This window comes from Lycium ferocissimum, chromosome 4 (assembly GCF_029784015.1).
Source record: "Lycium ferocissimum isolate CSIRO_LF1 chromosome 4, AGI_CSIRO_Lferr_CH_V1, whole genome shotgun sequence".
In the NCBI taxonomy this organism is placed as follows: Eukaryota; Viridiplantae; Streptophyta; class Magnoliopsida; order Solanales; family Solanaceae; genus Lycium; species Lycium ferocissimum.
The window spans coordinates 54,447,518-54,468,153 of NC_081345.1; the positions used below are offsets into that span (position 1 = coordinate 54,447,518).

Here is a 20,636-nt window from a genome sequence, read left to right on the forward strand (position 1 = left end):
TTTGGAGCTACATTAATTATCTAGGCTATCGCATATCAGTGTAGGTTTACTTGTAACATGCCACTGATAATCATTGGCAGGTTACCAATTAAACCATGCTATACAGTGATATGTAAAAGAACTTTTATACTATCTGATCACATAAATGATAATTACATATAACTCCTCATATTAAATGGAATTAATTAGTAATTTGGAAAATGATAAAGGTTACCTACTACAACAATGTAAATTATAAGTTAATTAGTATTTTCACTCCATACCAATTTGCGAGACCATATTTTCTTTAGTCCACTTAAAAAGGAATGACCTCTCTTCAAGTTTGAAAATAATTTAAATTAAATATGTTGTCTTGTCCTCAATGACAAAACTTTTATAGCAATATGACCAATGGTATAACATGTTTCAAATCACAAGTTTCAAAAATATTATAGCTGAATAACTATTACTTGTCTGACATAGTTATGAGCATATGCTGCAAAAGTCTTTTTTCTTTAAGCTTCGTAGGCAATCAAATCGAATCACATAAAATAAAACATAAGAAATAAGTTTAAAATTGACTGATAATGTAATTTGTTTGACTATATTAATGCATATATGCTAAGCTCTTTTCCTTTTCATACATATATAGAATTCACAAGAACTCAACTGGTTATTGTTAGCCTTCTCAGTTCTAATCTTGGTGTAATCCGCAGACAAAATTTACTATGAAGGGCTAGGCAGTAACTTGCATTATGAGGGATATCACAAAATCATAAATTACAGGCAAGGTGCTTAATTTTGTGCCTGTAGTTTTCCCGTTTCTCTTCACATCGTGGTCCTGATTAATATTATTGGTAAAAGGTACGCAATAATAAGACAAGCTTCCTAAAAGTAATTCAGGTATCTTTCTTGATTGATCGGACAAAAAATGTGCTAGACATGCTTTATTTCACGTGAAACTCCACCGTACCATTTAAGTTGTTTTATTGGCCTTTTTTTTTTTTTTTTCCTTTTGAGATCAGAGGGTTGTTTTATTGGACTTTAATCTGTAAACATGTTTATGATAAAATTGCCTCATTATGGTACTACTTTGTGCCAGACTCTCATCAATTTGGCAATGTTAGCACACTACGCCCACTTTTTCTTGTCGGATGTTTCTAGGTTAAAATACTTGCCATTTCACATTCACTAGTGCAGCGGTCTAAGGGAATATACTAATCGTTATGTCCCAATTTATGTAAAAAAAAAAATTGCTTATTGAAAGTTAATTTGATTAATCTTCGAGATTAAATTAGATTTGATTACCACCTTGTTTGGAGCGTTGATACCCATTGTATCGTATTGTATCGTTACCACAATTACAATGTTTGTTTTGATTGTTGTTTAAAACGCATTATATTATATTGTTATATTCCGTCATTACGTAACAATGAAAAGCCTCAATCTATGTAACAACAGATTTGGTGTTATACCATCGTTACCTAATTTCTCTTTCCAATTATGTCCTTACTTAATATTTCATAATCTTATTATACCATCGTTACCTAATTTCTCTTTCCAATTATGTCCTTACTTAATATTTCATAATCTTATTTTACCCTTTACTCTTATATTATTCAACTCGAGACAAATATCCTTATCTACGTCTTCTTCGTTCTTCTGTCTCCTTTTTATGTTTGGACGTTTGGCTGCTCTCCTTTTCTTTGATTATCTCTCTCCTTGTGTATTTTGTTTAAAAAAAGCTTTGCTGATTTCAGTTATCTCAAGTGCTATTTTGTTCGTTTATGCAAGCATGCTACGAGAAATGAAAAAGTTTTGGAATTGCAATGTCAGATTGGAGAAGTGCACAAATTGTTGCTTCTACATTGGATTTATAAGGAACTTCTAATGAAAAACAAAAGTGTACATACTATTGTTTATAATATTAATAACCTGTTTTTTATCATTAATTTTGTTAGAATATGCATGAATTTAGATGCTTAATTTATTTACAAGGCATAATTCATTACAAATTAGCAGAAAGAAGTGTCTCAAATTAATTTTTATTAGTAATTGTTGATAGATTTAATATTTACAATGTTTAGGTCATTTGAGTAAAACTAGTTACAATATAGTACGATACAGTCGAACCAAACAATAAAATTTTGCATTAAACAACAGCAAATTTAACGATACAATCTATTCAAACATTAATTGTATCTACAAGACAGTACAATACAATACGATACAGTACAATATATTATGATACGATGGGTAACAATGATCCAAGCAGAGTGTAACTCTTTAAAAGTTAAAATCTGGATATTCGAGAACTATATGAAAAGTACTATAAGTTGCAATGTTTCTCATGTCAATATGATTAAAAAAAAAAGTCAAAATCAATATAATTTGAATCTCGTAAAGCGAAAAGATTCACATAAATTGGACCAAGGTAGAAACTACCATTAATGACACATCTTCAGTGGCATTAATGCCCAGGTCGGCCCTCTTCTCCCTACAACTCTCAAAGTCAAAAGTTGAAATAATAATCTCTCTCCCTGACTTCACTCTTTATATACAGAAAAATTTTAAAGCATGCGCCACAGGTCCGACGCACGAGCCAAATTTTCTAAGCATGCCGCAGGAATGCGCCGCGGTCTCTAAATTTCACATTCTGAAATGTAGTCCAAAAATTTCTTTTTTTCCCGAGACATTCGGAAGGCATGCGTCGCAGGCTTGGTATATAAAAAAAAAAGCAGCTCGGTGTACAAAGCATCCCGCGTTAGCAGGACCGGGAAAGGGCTGCACCCTAAGGCAGTGGCAGAGCTAGGAATTTTGTCAAGAGTGTTCGAATTTATGTAATCTATATATTAAGGGTGTTCAATATGTAATATATGTCTAATACGTAACAATTGACATGTCCAAATGGTATAATTTTTTGGCGAAGGGTGTCGGTTGAACACCCTTGTCAGGATGTGGCTCCGCGATGCCCTAAGGGTGTGATGTAGACAGCATAACCCTAATGCAAGAAGGTCTGGTATATGTCTGTAAAAATTTTGTTTTCTATTGTTATATCTTCGGCTCGTAGGTCCATTTAATTTGCTTCTCTTTCAATTATTTTCTTAAGATTTTAATATATCACATGGCGTTCGTTATCCTCTTGTGGAGTCAAAATGTATTTTGAGGCTAACTGTCACAACCCAAATTCCAAAGCCATGAAGGCACCTACCCCCACCCGGTAGGAGAACCGTGCACAACCGATTAAGCCAATTTTAACAAATATATTATGCGAAAAGAAATAAATAAAGTCATTTCAGAGTCATAAACTAAGTCTCATAATCATAAATATGTGGAATAAGTACAACCACACAAAATCTGGTGTCACTAGAACGAGAACCACGAAGAAACTGATACAAGTCTCAGATAAAAGCTAATACACTGTCTGAAACAAGGAGACAGGAATAAGTAAATGAAGAAGAAGAAGAAGAAGAAGAAGAAGAAGAAGAATCCGATGTCACGGATCAGCTAATGTACCACCCCGAATCCTCCAAGACAGGCTCCTCAATGATCGATGAAGCCTCAAGCCACATTAGTGCTAGGGAAAAAATCTGCACATAAAAAGGTGCAGCAAGTGTAGCGTGAGTACGAGAAACAACGTGTACTTAGCAGCATCGTCGACCTACCTTAACAAAAACGGAGACGAGGGTTGGCCTACGATTGCTACTACCGCACTTAACTTCTATTAGTCCACAATAATTCTAATCACAAAAATCTCGACAATATCAAGTTATAAGCCTAGGTGAAAGCTTCTAATCCACAAGTCCATCAAGTTTCCAAGTAGGCATTTAAGGTAAATCAGGCAACAACTCAAGCAAATCACGACCAAGGTAATCAATGAAGTCATATGATATGCAATGATATGAAATGCAATGCAAGACCTTTCCATCACCGGTATACACACGTTCAAATTCTATGAATCGTGACCTATAGGGGACTCGCGAGGTTCATATACCAACCTGGAATTTTCCATCGGATTCCTAGCCATTTTAGGCTTCCAATCAAAATACCTAGCCCGTAGGCTCCAAAATCATAATACTCAGCCCTTAGGCTCACATTACTTGTCACTTGCCAATCTGGCTCAAAATACCACTATCACTCCGTTCGGAATCATTTACCCTCGGACCTATCACAAGTATCCTCAAATGCACATGAGATACTATAGTAAGCATGAATATGACATGCAACACAATAAGCAATCAAGCTAAGCAATAAAGACTCAATCTTTAGCTCTTATCCACTTTTAAACGAGTATTGCAGGAGTAATGAGAACATACTGATGAGAACATACAACCACAGATAAGACAGGTAATCAGCATAGAAGCAATAAATAAGGGACCTCATATCCCAGTCACAGACACAAATCAATTTATGTTATCAGCTAATGCCCAAAGCATGACATTCAAATTGGACTATACAATGGAAATTACGGGAAAAATACCCATATCATGGAACCGATACTTGAGACAAGTGCTCGTCACCTCGCTGGTATCGGGACCCCCTTAATTTAGCCCATTATCCCCTCTTATTAGTCCAATTTAGACCAACCATGACGTTTAAGTCAAGCGTTATAGTCTCAACATGCCTGATTTGAAGTCCGAAGCTCAAGCGATCACCACACGAACTTGTCCTTACACTAGTCCGTAGACACCCATATTGCTAGGATAATAATTCGGATCCAAAAAGTCACCCCAAAAGCCAATTCTGAGCCCCAAAGGGTTAAAATTATAATTTCGTTGCAAAATCGGGTCTAATATAGTCAAAATTGTACTCTATGAATTTAAACGAGTCCAATGATACCCATATTGCTATACTTTGATTTGGAACCCAAAAATGAAAAGGTAACCTCGAGCCCGAAAGGACAAAATAGGAATTTTATTTCAAAATTAGTTTACTCATAGTTTAATTAGTCTAATCCATAAAACCCATTCAATAAGCCTTCATCTTGATCCTCAAATCCATAGTTTACCACTTTTCAACTTTTGAGTTTAAAACCCCAATTTTTCCCAACCAAACATGGATAAAAATGATAACCAAGAGAAATAATCATATGGAAACACCTAAATAAAGGTTAGATACTTACCCCTAGCTGAGACGAGAACAATGCCGCGAAAATCACTTCAAACGGAGCTCTAGAACTCAAAATATGCTCAAAATACTAAATATTTCGGACTGGTCGATTTATACATTGTCCAGGCATTTTCCTTTTTTGCGATCGTGATGTCGCATGAAGCGATCCCAAAGGCCAATCTTATTTTTTGTGAAAAACACTGAAAAGCAGGAGTGAAATATTTTAGTAAAATGGTCATATCTCCCTCATACGATGGCGAAACGCGACGATTCTTGTTGCTATAGTTCCAAAATTATGATACGGATCTAACGGTTTAAGCAAAATACAAATCAAAGGTCGTTTGCTCAATATGATACCCTTTTTGTTCAAAACAGCGTCAAAACAAAAAACAAACACCATACAACCAAAACTCATCCGAAACTCATCGGAATCTAACCAAAATTTGTGGACAAGTCCAAATCATCATACGAATCTGCTCAAACTCTCAAAACATCCAAACGGGATTGTCTTGACCCGATCTTGACCGTGGTCAACTTCAAATCCTCTAAAAAACTAGATTCTCAACCAACAACCTAAATCACACCCGAACCAATGACTCCACTAAGTCATAAATCACATTTCGGACCTAACGGAATTGATGATACTTTGAAAAAGACTACCTATGGTATTGACTTTGGTCAAACTTTTTCATTTCTTAACTTAAGGATTTCCAAAATATCCTTTTCCTTATCCAAAACTCATCCGAAAGCCTCGAGAATCGCGTCACTCATCCACGCAAGTCATAAACATCAATACGAAGCTAACGGAACCAACAAATTTTGAATCCGGGTCTTGTTTCTTTCTGTGACCGTCTTTTCACCATAAATAGCCATATTTAATGCTAAAACCAATTTAATTGTCAAAACCAACCAAATGAACTCAAAAATTAGCTTCGTCAATTTCTACAGGTCATAAATAATATTTCAAATCTAGCGGAATCTTCAGATCGCCAATCAGGGCACATTTTCCTAAAACAAACATTTTTTCCAAATAATCAAATGCCGAAATTTCCAAAGTGAAACCTTCTCCCAAAGTGAATCAAATGATATCTGTTTGACTTCAAATTTGACAAGCTCAAAATAATTATTACAGAGCTTCTGGAATAGATGACACGCAAAATAGAGCATCGGTTCTCAAAACGACCGTTCAGGTCGTTACATCATCCACCACTTAAACATGCGTTCATCCTCGAACGTAAAGAGAAGGAAGGTATCTGAACAATAGAAAAGCTGAGGATATCCACTTCGTATATCTAAGTCGGTCTCCCAAGTAACCTCCTCGATCGAATGATGCCTCTATTTAACCTTCAGTGAAGCTAACTCTTTGGATCTCAACTTCGGAATCTGCCAATTCAAAATGGCTACCGGCTCTTCCTCAAAAGTCAAATTCAGATCAAGCAACACCAAAACCCATTGAATCACATGAGTACCATCCAAATGATACTTCTTGAGCATCGAAATATGAAATACGAGTCGAATACCCAACAAACCAGGTGACAAAGCTAAATAATAGTCCACCTCGCCAACATGCTGAACAATCTCAAAGGGACCAACATACCTAGGGTTCAGTTTGCTCCTAGGGCTCAGTTTGCGCTTCTTTCTGAACCTTTTCACACCCTTTATGGGTGAGACCTTCATCAAAAACCCATTCGCCAACCATGTAATCCAAATCAAGGACCTTTCTATCTGCATAACTCTTTTGCCTACTCTGAGTACGTGAGAAGCCGTTGCTGAATCAATTTGACCTTATCCAAAGAATCCCTCAATTAGTCTGTACTCTAAGGCCTAACCTCAAACTCATCGAACCAACAACTAGAGAATGACAACATCTCCCACCATGTAATGTCTCAACTGGTGCCATATCAATGCTCGCAAGGTAACTATCATTTTAAGCAAACTCAGCCAAAGGCAAGAACTGATCCCCAATAACCACCAAGGTCAATCATACAAGCCCGCCACATTCCTCAAGAGCCTGAATAGTCTACTTGGACTGGCTATCTATCTAAGGGTGAAATGACATATAAACTCTATCCGATTTGTAAGTAGTCTGATCTGATACACAAAGGGTCGACTTAGTCAAACGGTCCACAATGACCCAAGTACTCACTAAAGTTTTACCAAAGTCCATGGTAATCCTTTCATAAAGTCCATAGAAATTCCTTGCTTACTTAATCCGCCAAATCTTCCTTGAACTTAGATCAATGGTCTGATTCTCACTCATTTGATCCGACTCTACCTGAAATACCTGATTTTGATTATAATCATACTTGATTTTGATTATAATCATACATCTGAACGTAATTGATTGATTCCACAATTATGATCATATTCGCCACGACCCTTTAGCTGAAATCGCAACCTATTGTCAAACTTGTACCCCAAAGTACTCTAATTCTACTTATCTTTCTTCCACACCTTCGAAAGTCATCTTTAGTACCAAGAATCCATAGAAAACACGTTGTCACACACCACAAGTCTAAATTATGACTCCCCCTTACCAGAAAAGAATTTGTGCTCGTGCTGAGCCAATGTCACGATCCAACCGAAGGGCCATGACTGGTACCCGGAGCTGCTCTACCGAGCACCTCTTAACATACTACTCATAATCATATCTAGGTGGACCACATGTCTAACTCACATTTGTCATAAACTGTAAAAGACACGAGTTCAATAGATATATACACGTCTATATAAACATCATAAACTATAGCCATATAGACAAGTCGACAAGGCTGCCAAAATGAAATACAAAATATGAACATATGAAGTTACGGAACATCTAACTATATACATTTGTCTACGAGCCTTTAAAAGGAGAGTATAACAGCATAAAGAGGGGACAAGACCCTGCAATGCCCATACATGTACACAAAAGAATAGTACCAGCTAAACCGCAGCTCCGAAACAAATGGAGCACTCCCGTACAATCGCTGAAGAAGCAGCCTAGGAGTCTGGTCCGTCTCCCTATCTACTTGCGAGCATGAACGCAACATCCACAAGCAAAAAGACGTCAGTATGAATAATGTACTGAGTATGTAAGGCATGAATAACAGCATGAAAGTAACATAAGATAAAAAGATTAATTTATATCTCAGGATGCCTCTTAAGGTGGCTGTCATGCATACTTAGCCTTTCTCTAAAGAAAACATTTCCATACATACATATATAATGATACCGTGCCAGCCATATATTTCTGTCACCGTCCCGCCATAACAAGGCTTGGTGTTATTCGTACCCAACCGCAAAGGTGTGCACATGTGACGAATGTCGTACCCGGCCGACTATAGCACGGCTCGGTGTCATAAAATAGATACATATATATATAAATGTATGAAAGACTCATAGAACATCAATCTGAGCTTCTCGGAGTGACACAAGGTCGGTGAACCTCCAATTACCATTATGGAATCATCATTGTCACTATATCTTTCCTTAAAGGGTTAACTACCATGAAATGAGATTAACAACGATGAAAAAGATCAATAATATCATGAGAACATCAAGAACCATAAGCTTCTAGCATGTTTAGAAATAGGGACATTTTGGATATCACGTGTAGGATCACAACAAAGGAATCATGCCTTAAGAAAGAAAGGGTTAGCCTTAACATACCTTTACGTCTCCTTAACTACTTAACGTTCTTCTCCCAAGCTCGCAAATGTACATTCAAGAGGATTCATACTAAGATTAAGTCTTGAGAACACTCATAAGTTCAACTAGAGTAATTGGTAAGCTAACGGAATTTAGGCAGCATTTCCCCTATTTAATCGACATCTACCAAATTCCAAAACAACTCCCAATAACAATAACAAATACCAACAACACCATAGTCAAGGAATTATATTCAAATTAATCTCAAATTTATCCAAAATCTCCTTTCAAACTCATCTCATAACCATCAACTTCAACTTTGTACTTTGTGACTTCTCTACTATGTTTCTTTCCTCTTCAAGACTTACTAGATCTTTAAACTAACTCAATAATGTAAATAGGATGGATAACATACCTTATAATAGAAGAAATTCACCTTACTCAAATTCTTTCAAGACTAAGTTCATCACAACATTGAAGAGAAGCAAGAACAATCATCTTCCATGGATTATCTTGAGGTTTTAGTGTTTGATCTTCTCTTTTGATGGTGTGGAAGGTTGTGGAATGTTGTAGAACCTTTAAGAACTCTCTTATAATATGGATAGAAGAGTGTGGGAGGTGGATATGAAAAATGGGGTGTTTTGGAACTTAAAAAGGGTTGAAAACCGCCCCACCGCTGGTGTTGTGAGTATACATACGTACACCACGCTCAAAGGTGCGGCCGCATACTCCCTCCACAACATGGGGGTAATGTTGGGCAGTAGGATCAGCCAAAATGGCGAGTTTTCTGCCAATATGCTGCACAACATATTGAGTATGCAGCCGCATATTGCCCCAAATTTCCAATTTCGTGAAAATGCGTTCTTTTTGATTCGTTTGACCTCCAATCCTTATGGAACCTTCTTGAAACTTGTATAAAACTTAATTAACCATCTAAGGAGCCCTATAAATCCCTATCAAGGTGATGCTAGGCAATGTATAACATAAATGTTATGAAATCTTCCCAAAACATGACTCAAATTCCAATCCTTCAGCGAACTTACTTCCGCTGATTCATTTGACTCCAAAACCTTAAGGTACATACTTAGAATTATTGATACCCGCCTTAACCTTGGAAGGGCTTCATGTCCACTTTAGGCTTGTGTCAGTTTACTCATAATGTAAACAACGCAAAATTTTCCAAGGTGTAACATTCTTCCCCCCCTAAGAACATTCGTCCTCGAATGTTAGGCTCTTAGGGATTCTACAAAAAATTCGCTAGAGTTTCTCCTGTAACTGTACCACTACCATCCTGTCACAACAACCCAAAATATACAATGCCTCATAGGGATACAACAACAATAACAGTAATGGCCCCACACAACCAAGAAATCATAGAAAGAAAGCATTACGCACCTGAAGACAATGGTGTCGTTCGAACCTCGAAAGCTGGAAACAAGTGTGGATACCTGGACGTCATTTCTTCTTCAGCTTCCCAAGTCATTTCTTCCCTATTATTGTTTCTCCATAGAACTTTTACTGAAGCCACATCTTTAGTCCTTAATCTTTGAAATTGTCTATCTAGGATCGCAATAGGAATTTCTTCATAAGATAATTGCTCTGTAACTTGAACATTCTCTACGGGTACAACCCTGGAAGGATCTCCAATACACTTGCGACACATTGATACATAGAAAATCGGATGGAATGACTCCAAATCTGAAGGTAGATCTAACTCATAGGCTACCTGGCCCATTTTGCGTACAATCTTGTAAGGCCTAATATACCGAGGACTAAGCTTACCCTTCTTACCAAATCTCATCACACCTTTCATAGGTGACACCTTCAAGAATACCCAGTCATCAACTTGGAACTCTAAGTCTCGCGGCCGATTATCTCACATAAGACTCCGACGACTCGGGTCGCGAACGTCTGCTTAATAAGCTTGACCTTTTCCACTGCTTGCTGGATCAAATCTGGCCCTACTAGCTTTGTCTCCCCTACTTCGAATCATCCAATTGGTGATTTACACTTTTGCCCATATAACGCCTCATACGGGGCCATCTGGATACTGGAATGATAATTGTTGTTATGCGCAAACTCAATAAGCGGTAAGTGATCATCCCAACTACCTCCAAAATCTAATACTCATACCCGTAGCATATCCTCGAAAGTCTGAATGGTACGTTCAGCCTGTCCATCAGTCTGGGGATGAAATGTTGTGCTAAGACTCACCTGAGTCCCCAAACTATTTTGGAAAGATTTCCAGAATTTAGCCGTAAACTGCGCACCCCTGTCGGAGATAATGGATACTGGAACACCATGAAGTTGTACTATCTCTTTGATATAAAAGTTTTTACAATAATATTTTGAGTAAGTAGTTCGTGGTGTAGAAATGAAAGCCGATTTCGTAAGTCTATCCACAATTACCCATATGGAATCATACTTACGCCGAGAACGAGGCAAGCCTGTGATGAAATCCATACTAATTACTTTTCATTTCCAAGTCAGAATTTCAATAGCTTGTAATAATCCACGTGCTTCTGATGCTCGATCTTTACCTGCTGACAGTCAGGACATTGAACTATGAATTCTGCTATGTCTTTCTTCATTCCATCCCACCAATAAATTAACTTATCATCATGATACATCTTCGTCACTTCCGGATGAATAGAATAAAGAGAACAATGGGCTTCTTCCAAAATCTGGTGACATAACTCTAAAACATCAGGAACACATAGTCTGCCTCGGTACCTGAACTTCATTTGCAGAAGTGTCAAATGGTGACTTTCTCTTCTGAGGGAATGTATCTCTATAATGGACTAACATGGTATCCTTATGCTGGTTCTCCTTCACCTCAACTACTAATGACGAAACAGCTGAATTCTGAATAGTAACTCCCGTATTGCCCGAGTCCATTAATCGAACTCCTAGGCTAGCTAGCTGTTGAAGCTCACAAGCTAAATCCCTTTTATCTGGCTAAACATCACATAGGCTACCCATGGATCTACGGCTAAGAGCATCGGCTACGACGTTCGCTTTCCCCAGATGATCTAGGATGCTAACATCATAATCTTTCAGTAGCTCCAACCATCGCCTTTGCCGTAAATTCAACTCTTTCTGCTTGAAAATATCCGCACTTCGTGGTCTGTATAAATATCGACATGAACGCCATAAAAATAATGCCTTCACATTTTTAATGCATGAATTACCGCAGCCAACTCTAGATCATGGGTCGGGTAGTTCTTCTCGTGTCTCTGCAACTGTCATGAAACATAAGCAATAACCTTACCATGCTGCAAAAATAAGCAACCTAATCCAACACCTGAAGCATCACAATAAATAACATAGCCTTCTGATCCTTCTAGAAGTGTCAGAACCAGAGCCGAAGTCAATATGTCCTTCAACTCCTGAAAGCTGCGCTCACAAGTATCCGTCTATTGAAATTTAGCTGATTTCTAAGTTAGCTTCGTCAGTAATGCAGAGATAGAAGAAAAGCCTTCTATAAATCTTCTGTAATAACTTGCCAAGCCCAGAAAACTACGAACTTTCGTAGGTGTTGTAGGTCTTGGCCAAGTCTTTACAGCTTTAATCTTCTGGGTATCCACCCGAACACCATCAGCTGAAATAATGTGCCCAAGAAAAGTCACAGAATTCAACCAAAATTCACATTTTGAGAACTTCGCATATAACTTTCGAGCCTGAAGAACTCTAAGGACAGCACGTAAATGAACTGCATACTCCACCTCGGATCGAGAATATACCAGGATATCATCAATAAACACAATCACAAAGGAATCCAAGAAAGGCCTGAATACACTATTCATCAAATCCATAAATACCGGTGGTGCATTATTCAACCCGAATGACATTAGCCGAAACTCGAAATGACCATATCTAGTTCTGAAGGCCGTCTTTGGAATGTTCTTCTCTCTAACTCTCACCTGGTGGTACCCTGATCTCAAATCTATCTTTGAGAACCATTTGGCACCCTGCAACTGATGAAATAAATCATCAATTCTTGGAAGCGGATGCTGTTCTTTATCGTCACCTTATTCAACTATCGGTAATCGATACACATTCATAATGAGCCATCTTTCTTCCTCACAAATAACACCAGTGTGCCCCACGACGACAAACTAGGCCTTATAAAGCCTTTATCAAGCAAATCCTCCAACTGCTCCTTCAACTCCCTCAATTCTGCAGGTGCCATTCTATAAGGAGGAATAGATATTGGCTTAGTATCCGGTAGCACGTCAATGGCAAAATCAATCTCCCGTCCTGGTGGAAGGCCTGGAAGCTCATCCGGGAATACATCCGGAAACTCATTCACTACTGGAACGGACTGAAGAGTTGGGGGCTTTGCTTCCGTATCCTGAACCCAGACTAGATGATAAATATACCCCTTAGCAATCATCTTTCTTGCCTTAAGATAGGAAATAAACCTATCTCTCTGAGACACTGTGTTACCCTTCCACTCTAGAACTGGTTCTCTTGGAAACTGGAAGCGAACTATTTTTCGTTCTACAATCAACATTGGCATAACAAGAAGCCAACAGTCCATACCCATAATAACATCAAAATCTACCATATTTACCTCAATCAAATCAGCCATACACATACTACAACCACACAATTTCTATATACCCGTCTAGTTATCACTGGGTCACCAACGGGTGTAGACACTTCGAAAGGTTTAATTGACTCAGGTTCCACCCTAATCCGATCGGCAATATAAGGAGTAATATATGGCAATGTAGAACCTAGATAAATTAATGCATATATATATCATGAGAAGATACTGATAATATACCTGTGACAACATCTGGGGAAGACTCAAGATCCTCGTCGCCCGGCCAAAGGCGTAAATACGGCCGAGGATAACTCGCATCGGACACTCTTCCTCTACCTCTACCACGGCTGTCGGTGTCCGTGAACTTTTCCGGTGGGTGTACACGGATGACGAAGAACCACCGCTCGATCCCGTAGGTCGGACCATACCTCTACCACCTCTCGATGGACAGTCACGCATAATATGGCCTGGCTAACCGTAGGCATAACAAACATCCAAACCTAATCGGTATTGTCCCCAATGTAGTTTACCACACTAAGTACATCGTGGTAAAGGTGGCCTCATCTGGCCTGAATGACCCCTATACTTAGAACCCGAAACTCTGGAACTCTGACTCGGTCCGGAATGAATAGGTCGATCAAATCTCTGGCCAGCAAATCGTAGAGGTGCACTAGTTGCTGAATGGCCTAAGTGTCTAGAATACTGTTGCCTCTGACCCTCTCTGAATTCACTAACAGCGCCTGAGGATTTGGCCCTCTTACTATAGCCCCTATTATGCTCACTCTCGCTCTTCTGCTGTTCTTTATCGCTCCTCAAGATTTTGGGTATCGGCCTGCATACTGGAAATATCCATACCCTCCTGGACTTAGGCCGACAAACAGTCATCAATCAAATGTGGCCCCAAACTACTCACAAATCGGTGAACACGATTTCCCATGTCAGCCACTATAGATGGAGCATACCTAGCCAAAGAATTAAAATGAAGGCTATGCTCTCGAGCACTCAAGTTCCCCTGTTTGAGGTTCAGGAACCTATCAGCTCTGGCCCATCGAACCACTGGCAGCAAATAATGCCGAAGGAACGCATGCACAAACTCTTGCCATACCGGTAGAGGTGCGTTAACCTCTCTAGAAGATATCCAGATAGTGTACCAATAAACAACAATATCCGGTAGTCTATAAGAGGCCAACTCTACCGACTCAACATCCGAAGCATGCATTACCTGTAATGCTCTCAGCATCTTATCTATAAAGTTCTGCGGGTCCTCGTCTGGTTTTGACCCAAAGAATTTTGGAGGGTCCAAGTTAATGAAATCACGAACTCTGGCACTGACGGCCCTATCACCATGACCCGCACCCTACCGCTGGGCCTGACCGACAACTAACTAGCGTCGGGGGCCGGTAATGGCCTCTCATCTCTCGCCTCGAGGCATCCGGTGGAGGAACCGGCGGCGCTCGGAGCGTGGAACTCCTTACGCTTCTCCGGAGTAGCAAACAGCGAAAGACCGAGATCGAACTCCTTCGGGACTCGCCCTCATCTACTTCTCCGTAGGCGGCACCCGTTCGCCCTCCCACCGCCGCCGACTTGTCTCTTCTCGGGCCGCCGTAGCTTTTCTTCACAGCATCGGGGCCGAAATCACAACACACTATCACGAAAAGGAGAGTCCTCATAACATGGCTCTATCGCACGATCTAAGATGAGAAGAAAAGGTCAATTATTCCTAAATGCCCCGTAGCCTCCGGTTTATAAGTGTGGCGCGTTTCACACCCATAAACAAGACACTACTGGACATGGCTCGTAGACACACCCTAGGACGAACTACTCTGATACCACTTTTTTCACGACCTAACCGGAGGGCCATGACTGGTACCCGGAGATATCCTACCGAGCACCTTTTAACATACTGCTCATTATCATATCTAAGTGGACCACATGGCTAACTCACATTTATCATAAACTGTAAGAGAGACGAGCTTAATAGATATATGCACGTCTATATAAACATCATAAACTATACCCATATAGACAAGCCGACAATGCTGCCAAAATGATATACAAAATATGAACCGACGAAGTTATGGAACATCTTACTATATACATTTGTCTATGAGCCTCTACAAGAAGTGTATAACATCATAAAGACGGGACAGGACCCCGCCATGCCCAAACATGTACACAAAAGAATAGTACCAGCTAAACCACAGCTCCGAAACAAATGGAGCGCTCTTGTACAATCGTTGAAGAAGCAGCCTAGGGGTCTGATCCGTCTCCCTGTCTACTTGCGAGCATGAACCCAGCATCCACAAACAAAAGGACGTCAGTACGAATAATGTACTGAGTATGTAAGGTATGACTAACAGCATGATGAAAGCATGAATGTAACATAAGATAAAGAGATTAATTTATATCTCAGGATACCTCTTAAGGCGGCTGTCATGCATACTTAGCCTTTCTCTAAAGAAAACATTTCCATACATACATATATAATGATACCTTACCTGTCACCCGTACCCGGCCATAACAAGGCTCGGTGTTATCCCTACCCGGCCATAATAAGGCTCGGTGTTATCCGTACCCAAATGCAGTGGTGTGCACAATAGATGTCGTACCCGACAGACTATAGCGCGGCTCGGTGTCATAAAATAGATACATATATATAAATGTATGAAAGACTCGTAGAATATCAATTTGAGCTTCTCGAGTGACATAAGGTCGGTGAACCTCCGATTACTATTATGGAATCATCATTGTCACTATATCTTTCCTTAAAGGGTAAACTACCATGAAATGAGATTAACGACAGTGAACAAGATCAATAATATCATGAGAACATCAAGAACCATAAGCTTCTAGCATGTTTAGAAATAGGGACATTTTGGATATCACGTGTAGGCTCACAACAAAGGAATCATGCCTTAAGAAAGAAAGGGTTAGCCTTAACATAACTTTACGTCTCCTTAACTACTTAACGTTCTCCTCCCAAGCTCGCAAATCTACATTCAAGATGATTCATACTAAGGTTAAGTCTTGAGAACACTCATAAGTTCAACTAGAGTAATTAGTAAGCTAGCGGAATTTGGGCAGCATTACCCCTATTTAATCGACATCCACCAAATTCCAAAACAACTCCCAATAACAATAACAAATACCAACAACACTATAGTCAAGGAATTGTATTCAAATTAATCTCAAATTTATCCAAAATCTCCTTTCAAACACATCTCATAACCATCAACTTCAACTTTGTACTTTGTGACTTCTCTACTATGTTTCTTTCCTCTTCAAGACTTACTAGATCTTTAAACTAACTCAATCATATAAATAGGATGGAGAACATACCTTATAATAGAAGAACTTCACCTTACTCAACTTCTTCCAAGACCACGTTCATCACAACATTGAAGAGAAGCAAGAACAATCATCTTCCATGGATTATCTTGAGGTTTTAGTGTTTGATCTTCTCTTTTGATGGTGTGGAAGGTTGTGGAATGCTGTAGAACCTTCAAGAACTCTCAATAAATCTCTTAGGAGAGAAGAGTGTAGGAGGTGGATATGAAAAATGGGGTGTTTTGGGACTTAAAAAGGGTTGAAAACCGCCCCACCGCTCCATGTTGCGGAGAATATGAGGCACCACATACCCAGTATGCGGCTGCATACTCCCTCCATAACATGGGGGTGATGTTGGGCAGTAGGCTCAGCCAAAATGGCGAGTTTACAGCCAATATGCTACACAGCATACTGAGTATGCGGCCGCATATTACCCCAAATTTCTAGTTTCGCGAAAATGCGTTCTTTTCGATTCGTTTGACCTCCAATTCTTATGGAACCTTCTTGGCACTTGTATAAAACTTCATTAACCATCGTAGGAGCCCTATAACTCCCTATCAAGGTAAGGTTAGGCAATATATAACATAAATGTTATGAAATCTTCCCAAAACATGACTCAAATTCCTATCCTTCAACGAACTTACTTTCGCCGATTCATTTGACTCCAAAACCTTAAAGTACATACTTAGAATTATTTAATACCCTCCTTAACCTTGTAAGGGCTTCATGTCCACTTTAGGTTTGGGTTAGTTTACTCATAATGCAAACAACGCGAAATTTTCCAAGGTGTAACAGCCAACTCTAAGCATTCCCATAAAAAACTAACATCATCCAAGGCAGATTGTGAAAATTTCAAATCCCCTAGTTTCGTTTCGACGATCTGAAACTATTGAGTCAGCCATCATCATCCAATTCCTCTTAATCCTTCAAATAACGTACTATGCGCATCATCCTAGTGATTATCTTGCCGTGCTAAGTCTGTAAAAAGTCAACTGATCACCCTAAACACGTCCCATATCCATTTGTACCATCTCAAAACATCATCAAGTATCTGCGTAGACCATTAAAATTTCCCATATAGCCGCCATCAACAAAATTTTGTCAAATCACCTTATTAACTCCAAGAACGCTAGGTACACTTGCCATACATCTATTCTGGACTGAAATCCACCAATTCTTCAGAAATGTGTCACGACCCAAACCAGAGGACCGCAACTAACACCCAAGACCCTACTCGGCTGAGTGCTATACTACCATTCTATTCATAAGTCACAACTTTTTGTGAACCTTTAAAGTATGAAATGATGCTTCCGTCAAGTAAAACATGAAAACTTTTTAATAAAACTTTTTCATCATGTCAGGGACTTCTCTCTTATCGTTAAGTCAAAGAAAACCTTTAGTCAAAATAAAATCTTTAAATCAATGCATATGAACATATCGACCTACATGGCCGCTTTACACAATTGTCGACATCTCGACGCACTATCCATAGGATACTGTATGCAAAAGTCTCTCAAATATGTAACAAAATACCATAACATAAGTTGGGACAGGGCCCCAACATACCCATAATGAATCTGACTCAAGGATATACATAAGTACTCTAACTCGGTAACACTTCGAACAGAAATAGAGCTCACCAATCCAGCTGATAGCCTGGGAACATCCTATAGCAAGTGTCTTCTACTTATCTGTATACACCTGCGTGGCATGAAACACAGCGCTCCTAGGCAAAGGGACGTTAGTACGAATAATGTACCGAGTATGTAAGGCAGAACTGAAACAATATATCTTAACTCGAATGATAAAAGAGTAACAAAGCTCCAACTACGAACTCGTAACCAACACCGAGAATCATGTATGTAAAAAACATACGCGTGTGTGTATATATAATGCATACCTTCGCCTGCCGGCGCGCATAATAGCATTCGACATCATAATCATTGTGGACCAACTGATCAGTGGTTTGCGTATATAACGCCATAGCCCTTTCCCCCTTTCCCATAAAATCATGTAATACATGTATATAAGTGTTCAAATGCATGATAATCTTTCTAAAACATCAAAAGACTCCCTTCGGAGCAACTTTTAGTTCAAAATGGGAACTTCTTCCCTTTTTTATTTGTCTCCTTCGAGACTTAGAAATTAAATATGGAATGCATATGAATAAAGAAACCTTATGAATGTCCCCGTCGAGATTTAGACACCATTATGGAAACATACAACTTATGGATGCCCCTTCGGGACTTAAGAAGTCAAGGAACTCAGGATATGAACAACACCAATACCAACATAAGAACGTGAACTCCTACATCTAGGAGTGGATTCATTATGAATATCATTACGTTTTGCACTTGTCATAGATCATGCGAAAATAAAAGAAGGAATAGCCTTAACATACCTGATAACCCGCTTCTCGATATCCAAGCTACCTCAGGTCTGTTGCTCCTTCGTCTATAGTAAGGAAAATAGTACTATTGTCATTCAACACCGGGAAAACGAACAACATCTCCCCTGCTTCTTTAAAGACTACAACCCAACAACCAGCCAACACAACCACAATAGCCTCTTTGAAGCATTTCTAAACTCAAATCGTCGATATACAAGAATATACCCCAAGACAGCCCCAATATACACTTCATGTACGGTGCTTTATACACTTTCTTCTTTCAATTTCATGACGCATAACAATAACAATGCAACAAAATATCCACAAAATACCAAATCTATTTTCTAACACTATCATCAAGTAATCAAAGAGTGACGAGCTCCCGATCTATATATAATGGTGTACTCCACACCCGACCTCCTTTTAACGACAAACAAGCTCTACACAAGCCACCAAACTCCCACCAATCTCCATACCATACGAAAACAATCCATAATCTACTCATATACAATTCTATAACTGGAACTTACGGCTTCCGATCACCGTCCTTCGAGTTCTTTAACAAATACATACCTTGGATGCTCGTATGAGCTTGTAGAAGGTCGTAGACAGCGAATAGAACTTGGGTCGCCTTCTTAAAGCTTCCCGTCACATTACTTCATTATGAAGTACTATCTGACTTGCTAAAACCCGGAAGAAACTAAGGTTATAATCATGCAATTAACGAAAGAACACAACTAATTTGATTCAGAACAAACTTATCTTTCAAAGAATTGAGGAAATTTCGTAAAGGAAACTCTCAAAAATATACAGCTGCTCCACATCGTTTAAAATACAAAGAAGAACAAATGTTTTGCTACAACTTAAAATGTTCATAGGCGGTGGTGTTTAATTGTGACACCAATATACATAGCTAGTAAAGACAACTAACAAAATAAGAGATCCTAAATTAGCCACGTACTAGTTTAGTCACTAGGTGGAAAACATTTACAATTTATCCATAGTGGTGATATAATTATATAATTTAATACTAAAACTTATCCATTAAACAGTATATGTAGCTAATATAATTTATATACAAACTTATCTATTAATGGGTAACTATTATACATGGTAAAAATAATACACTGACATTTCATAAAATCATGACATCTAAGAAAATATATTTTAGTAAATTCTAATAATTATTTTTCCAATCTTGTATCAAAAGTACAAATTTTATATTGTTAATTCTCAAAACGGAAAAAGATAATTTTTCTTATAATAGATAAAATCTCATTTAAAGACTTCCTCATGTCAAGGAACAATTTAAAGCATATTCAAAAAGTAGTAGCAAATATAACTATATGAAATCAAATTTCTCAATTTTTCACAAAAAGGTTTCACTAAAAAAAAGGTACAATATCAAGGCTATATATAATAGTTTCAAAATTCTATCAAGGCTATATATAATAGTTTCGAAATTCGTCAAACTTATGGGGTCTTACATATACAACCTCATATACGACCTTAATCCTTTCAAACTCATATGACTTTACTACGACACATCCCAGCGTATGAAAAATACGAGATGTAACAAAATGGGTTACTAGAATATCCATAATTCTTTTGGTAATATAACCCTAAGCCACCCGACCTTAAATAACCTTT

The 20,636-nt window shown here is 38.6% G+C and overlaps 1 long non-coding RNA gene across 1 annotated transcript; it reads right to left on the minus strand.

Moving 5' to 3' along the window:
* Positions 1 to 17,079: 17,079 nt before the first annotated feature.
* Positions 17,080 to 20,135, minus strand: LOC132054867 (uncharacterized). Its single transcript, XR_009414384.1, has 3 exons — positions 19,745 to 20,135; positions 18,999 to 19,665; positions 17,080 to 18,298 (listed from the first exon to the last, which is right to left on the minus strand). It is a non-coding gene; the product is annotated as an uncharacterized LOC132054867 (long non-coding RNA).
* Between the last annotated feature and the right edge of the window lie 501 nt (positions 20,136 to 20,636).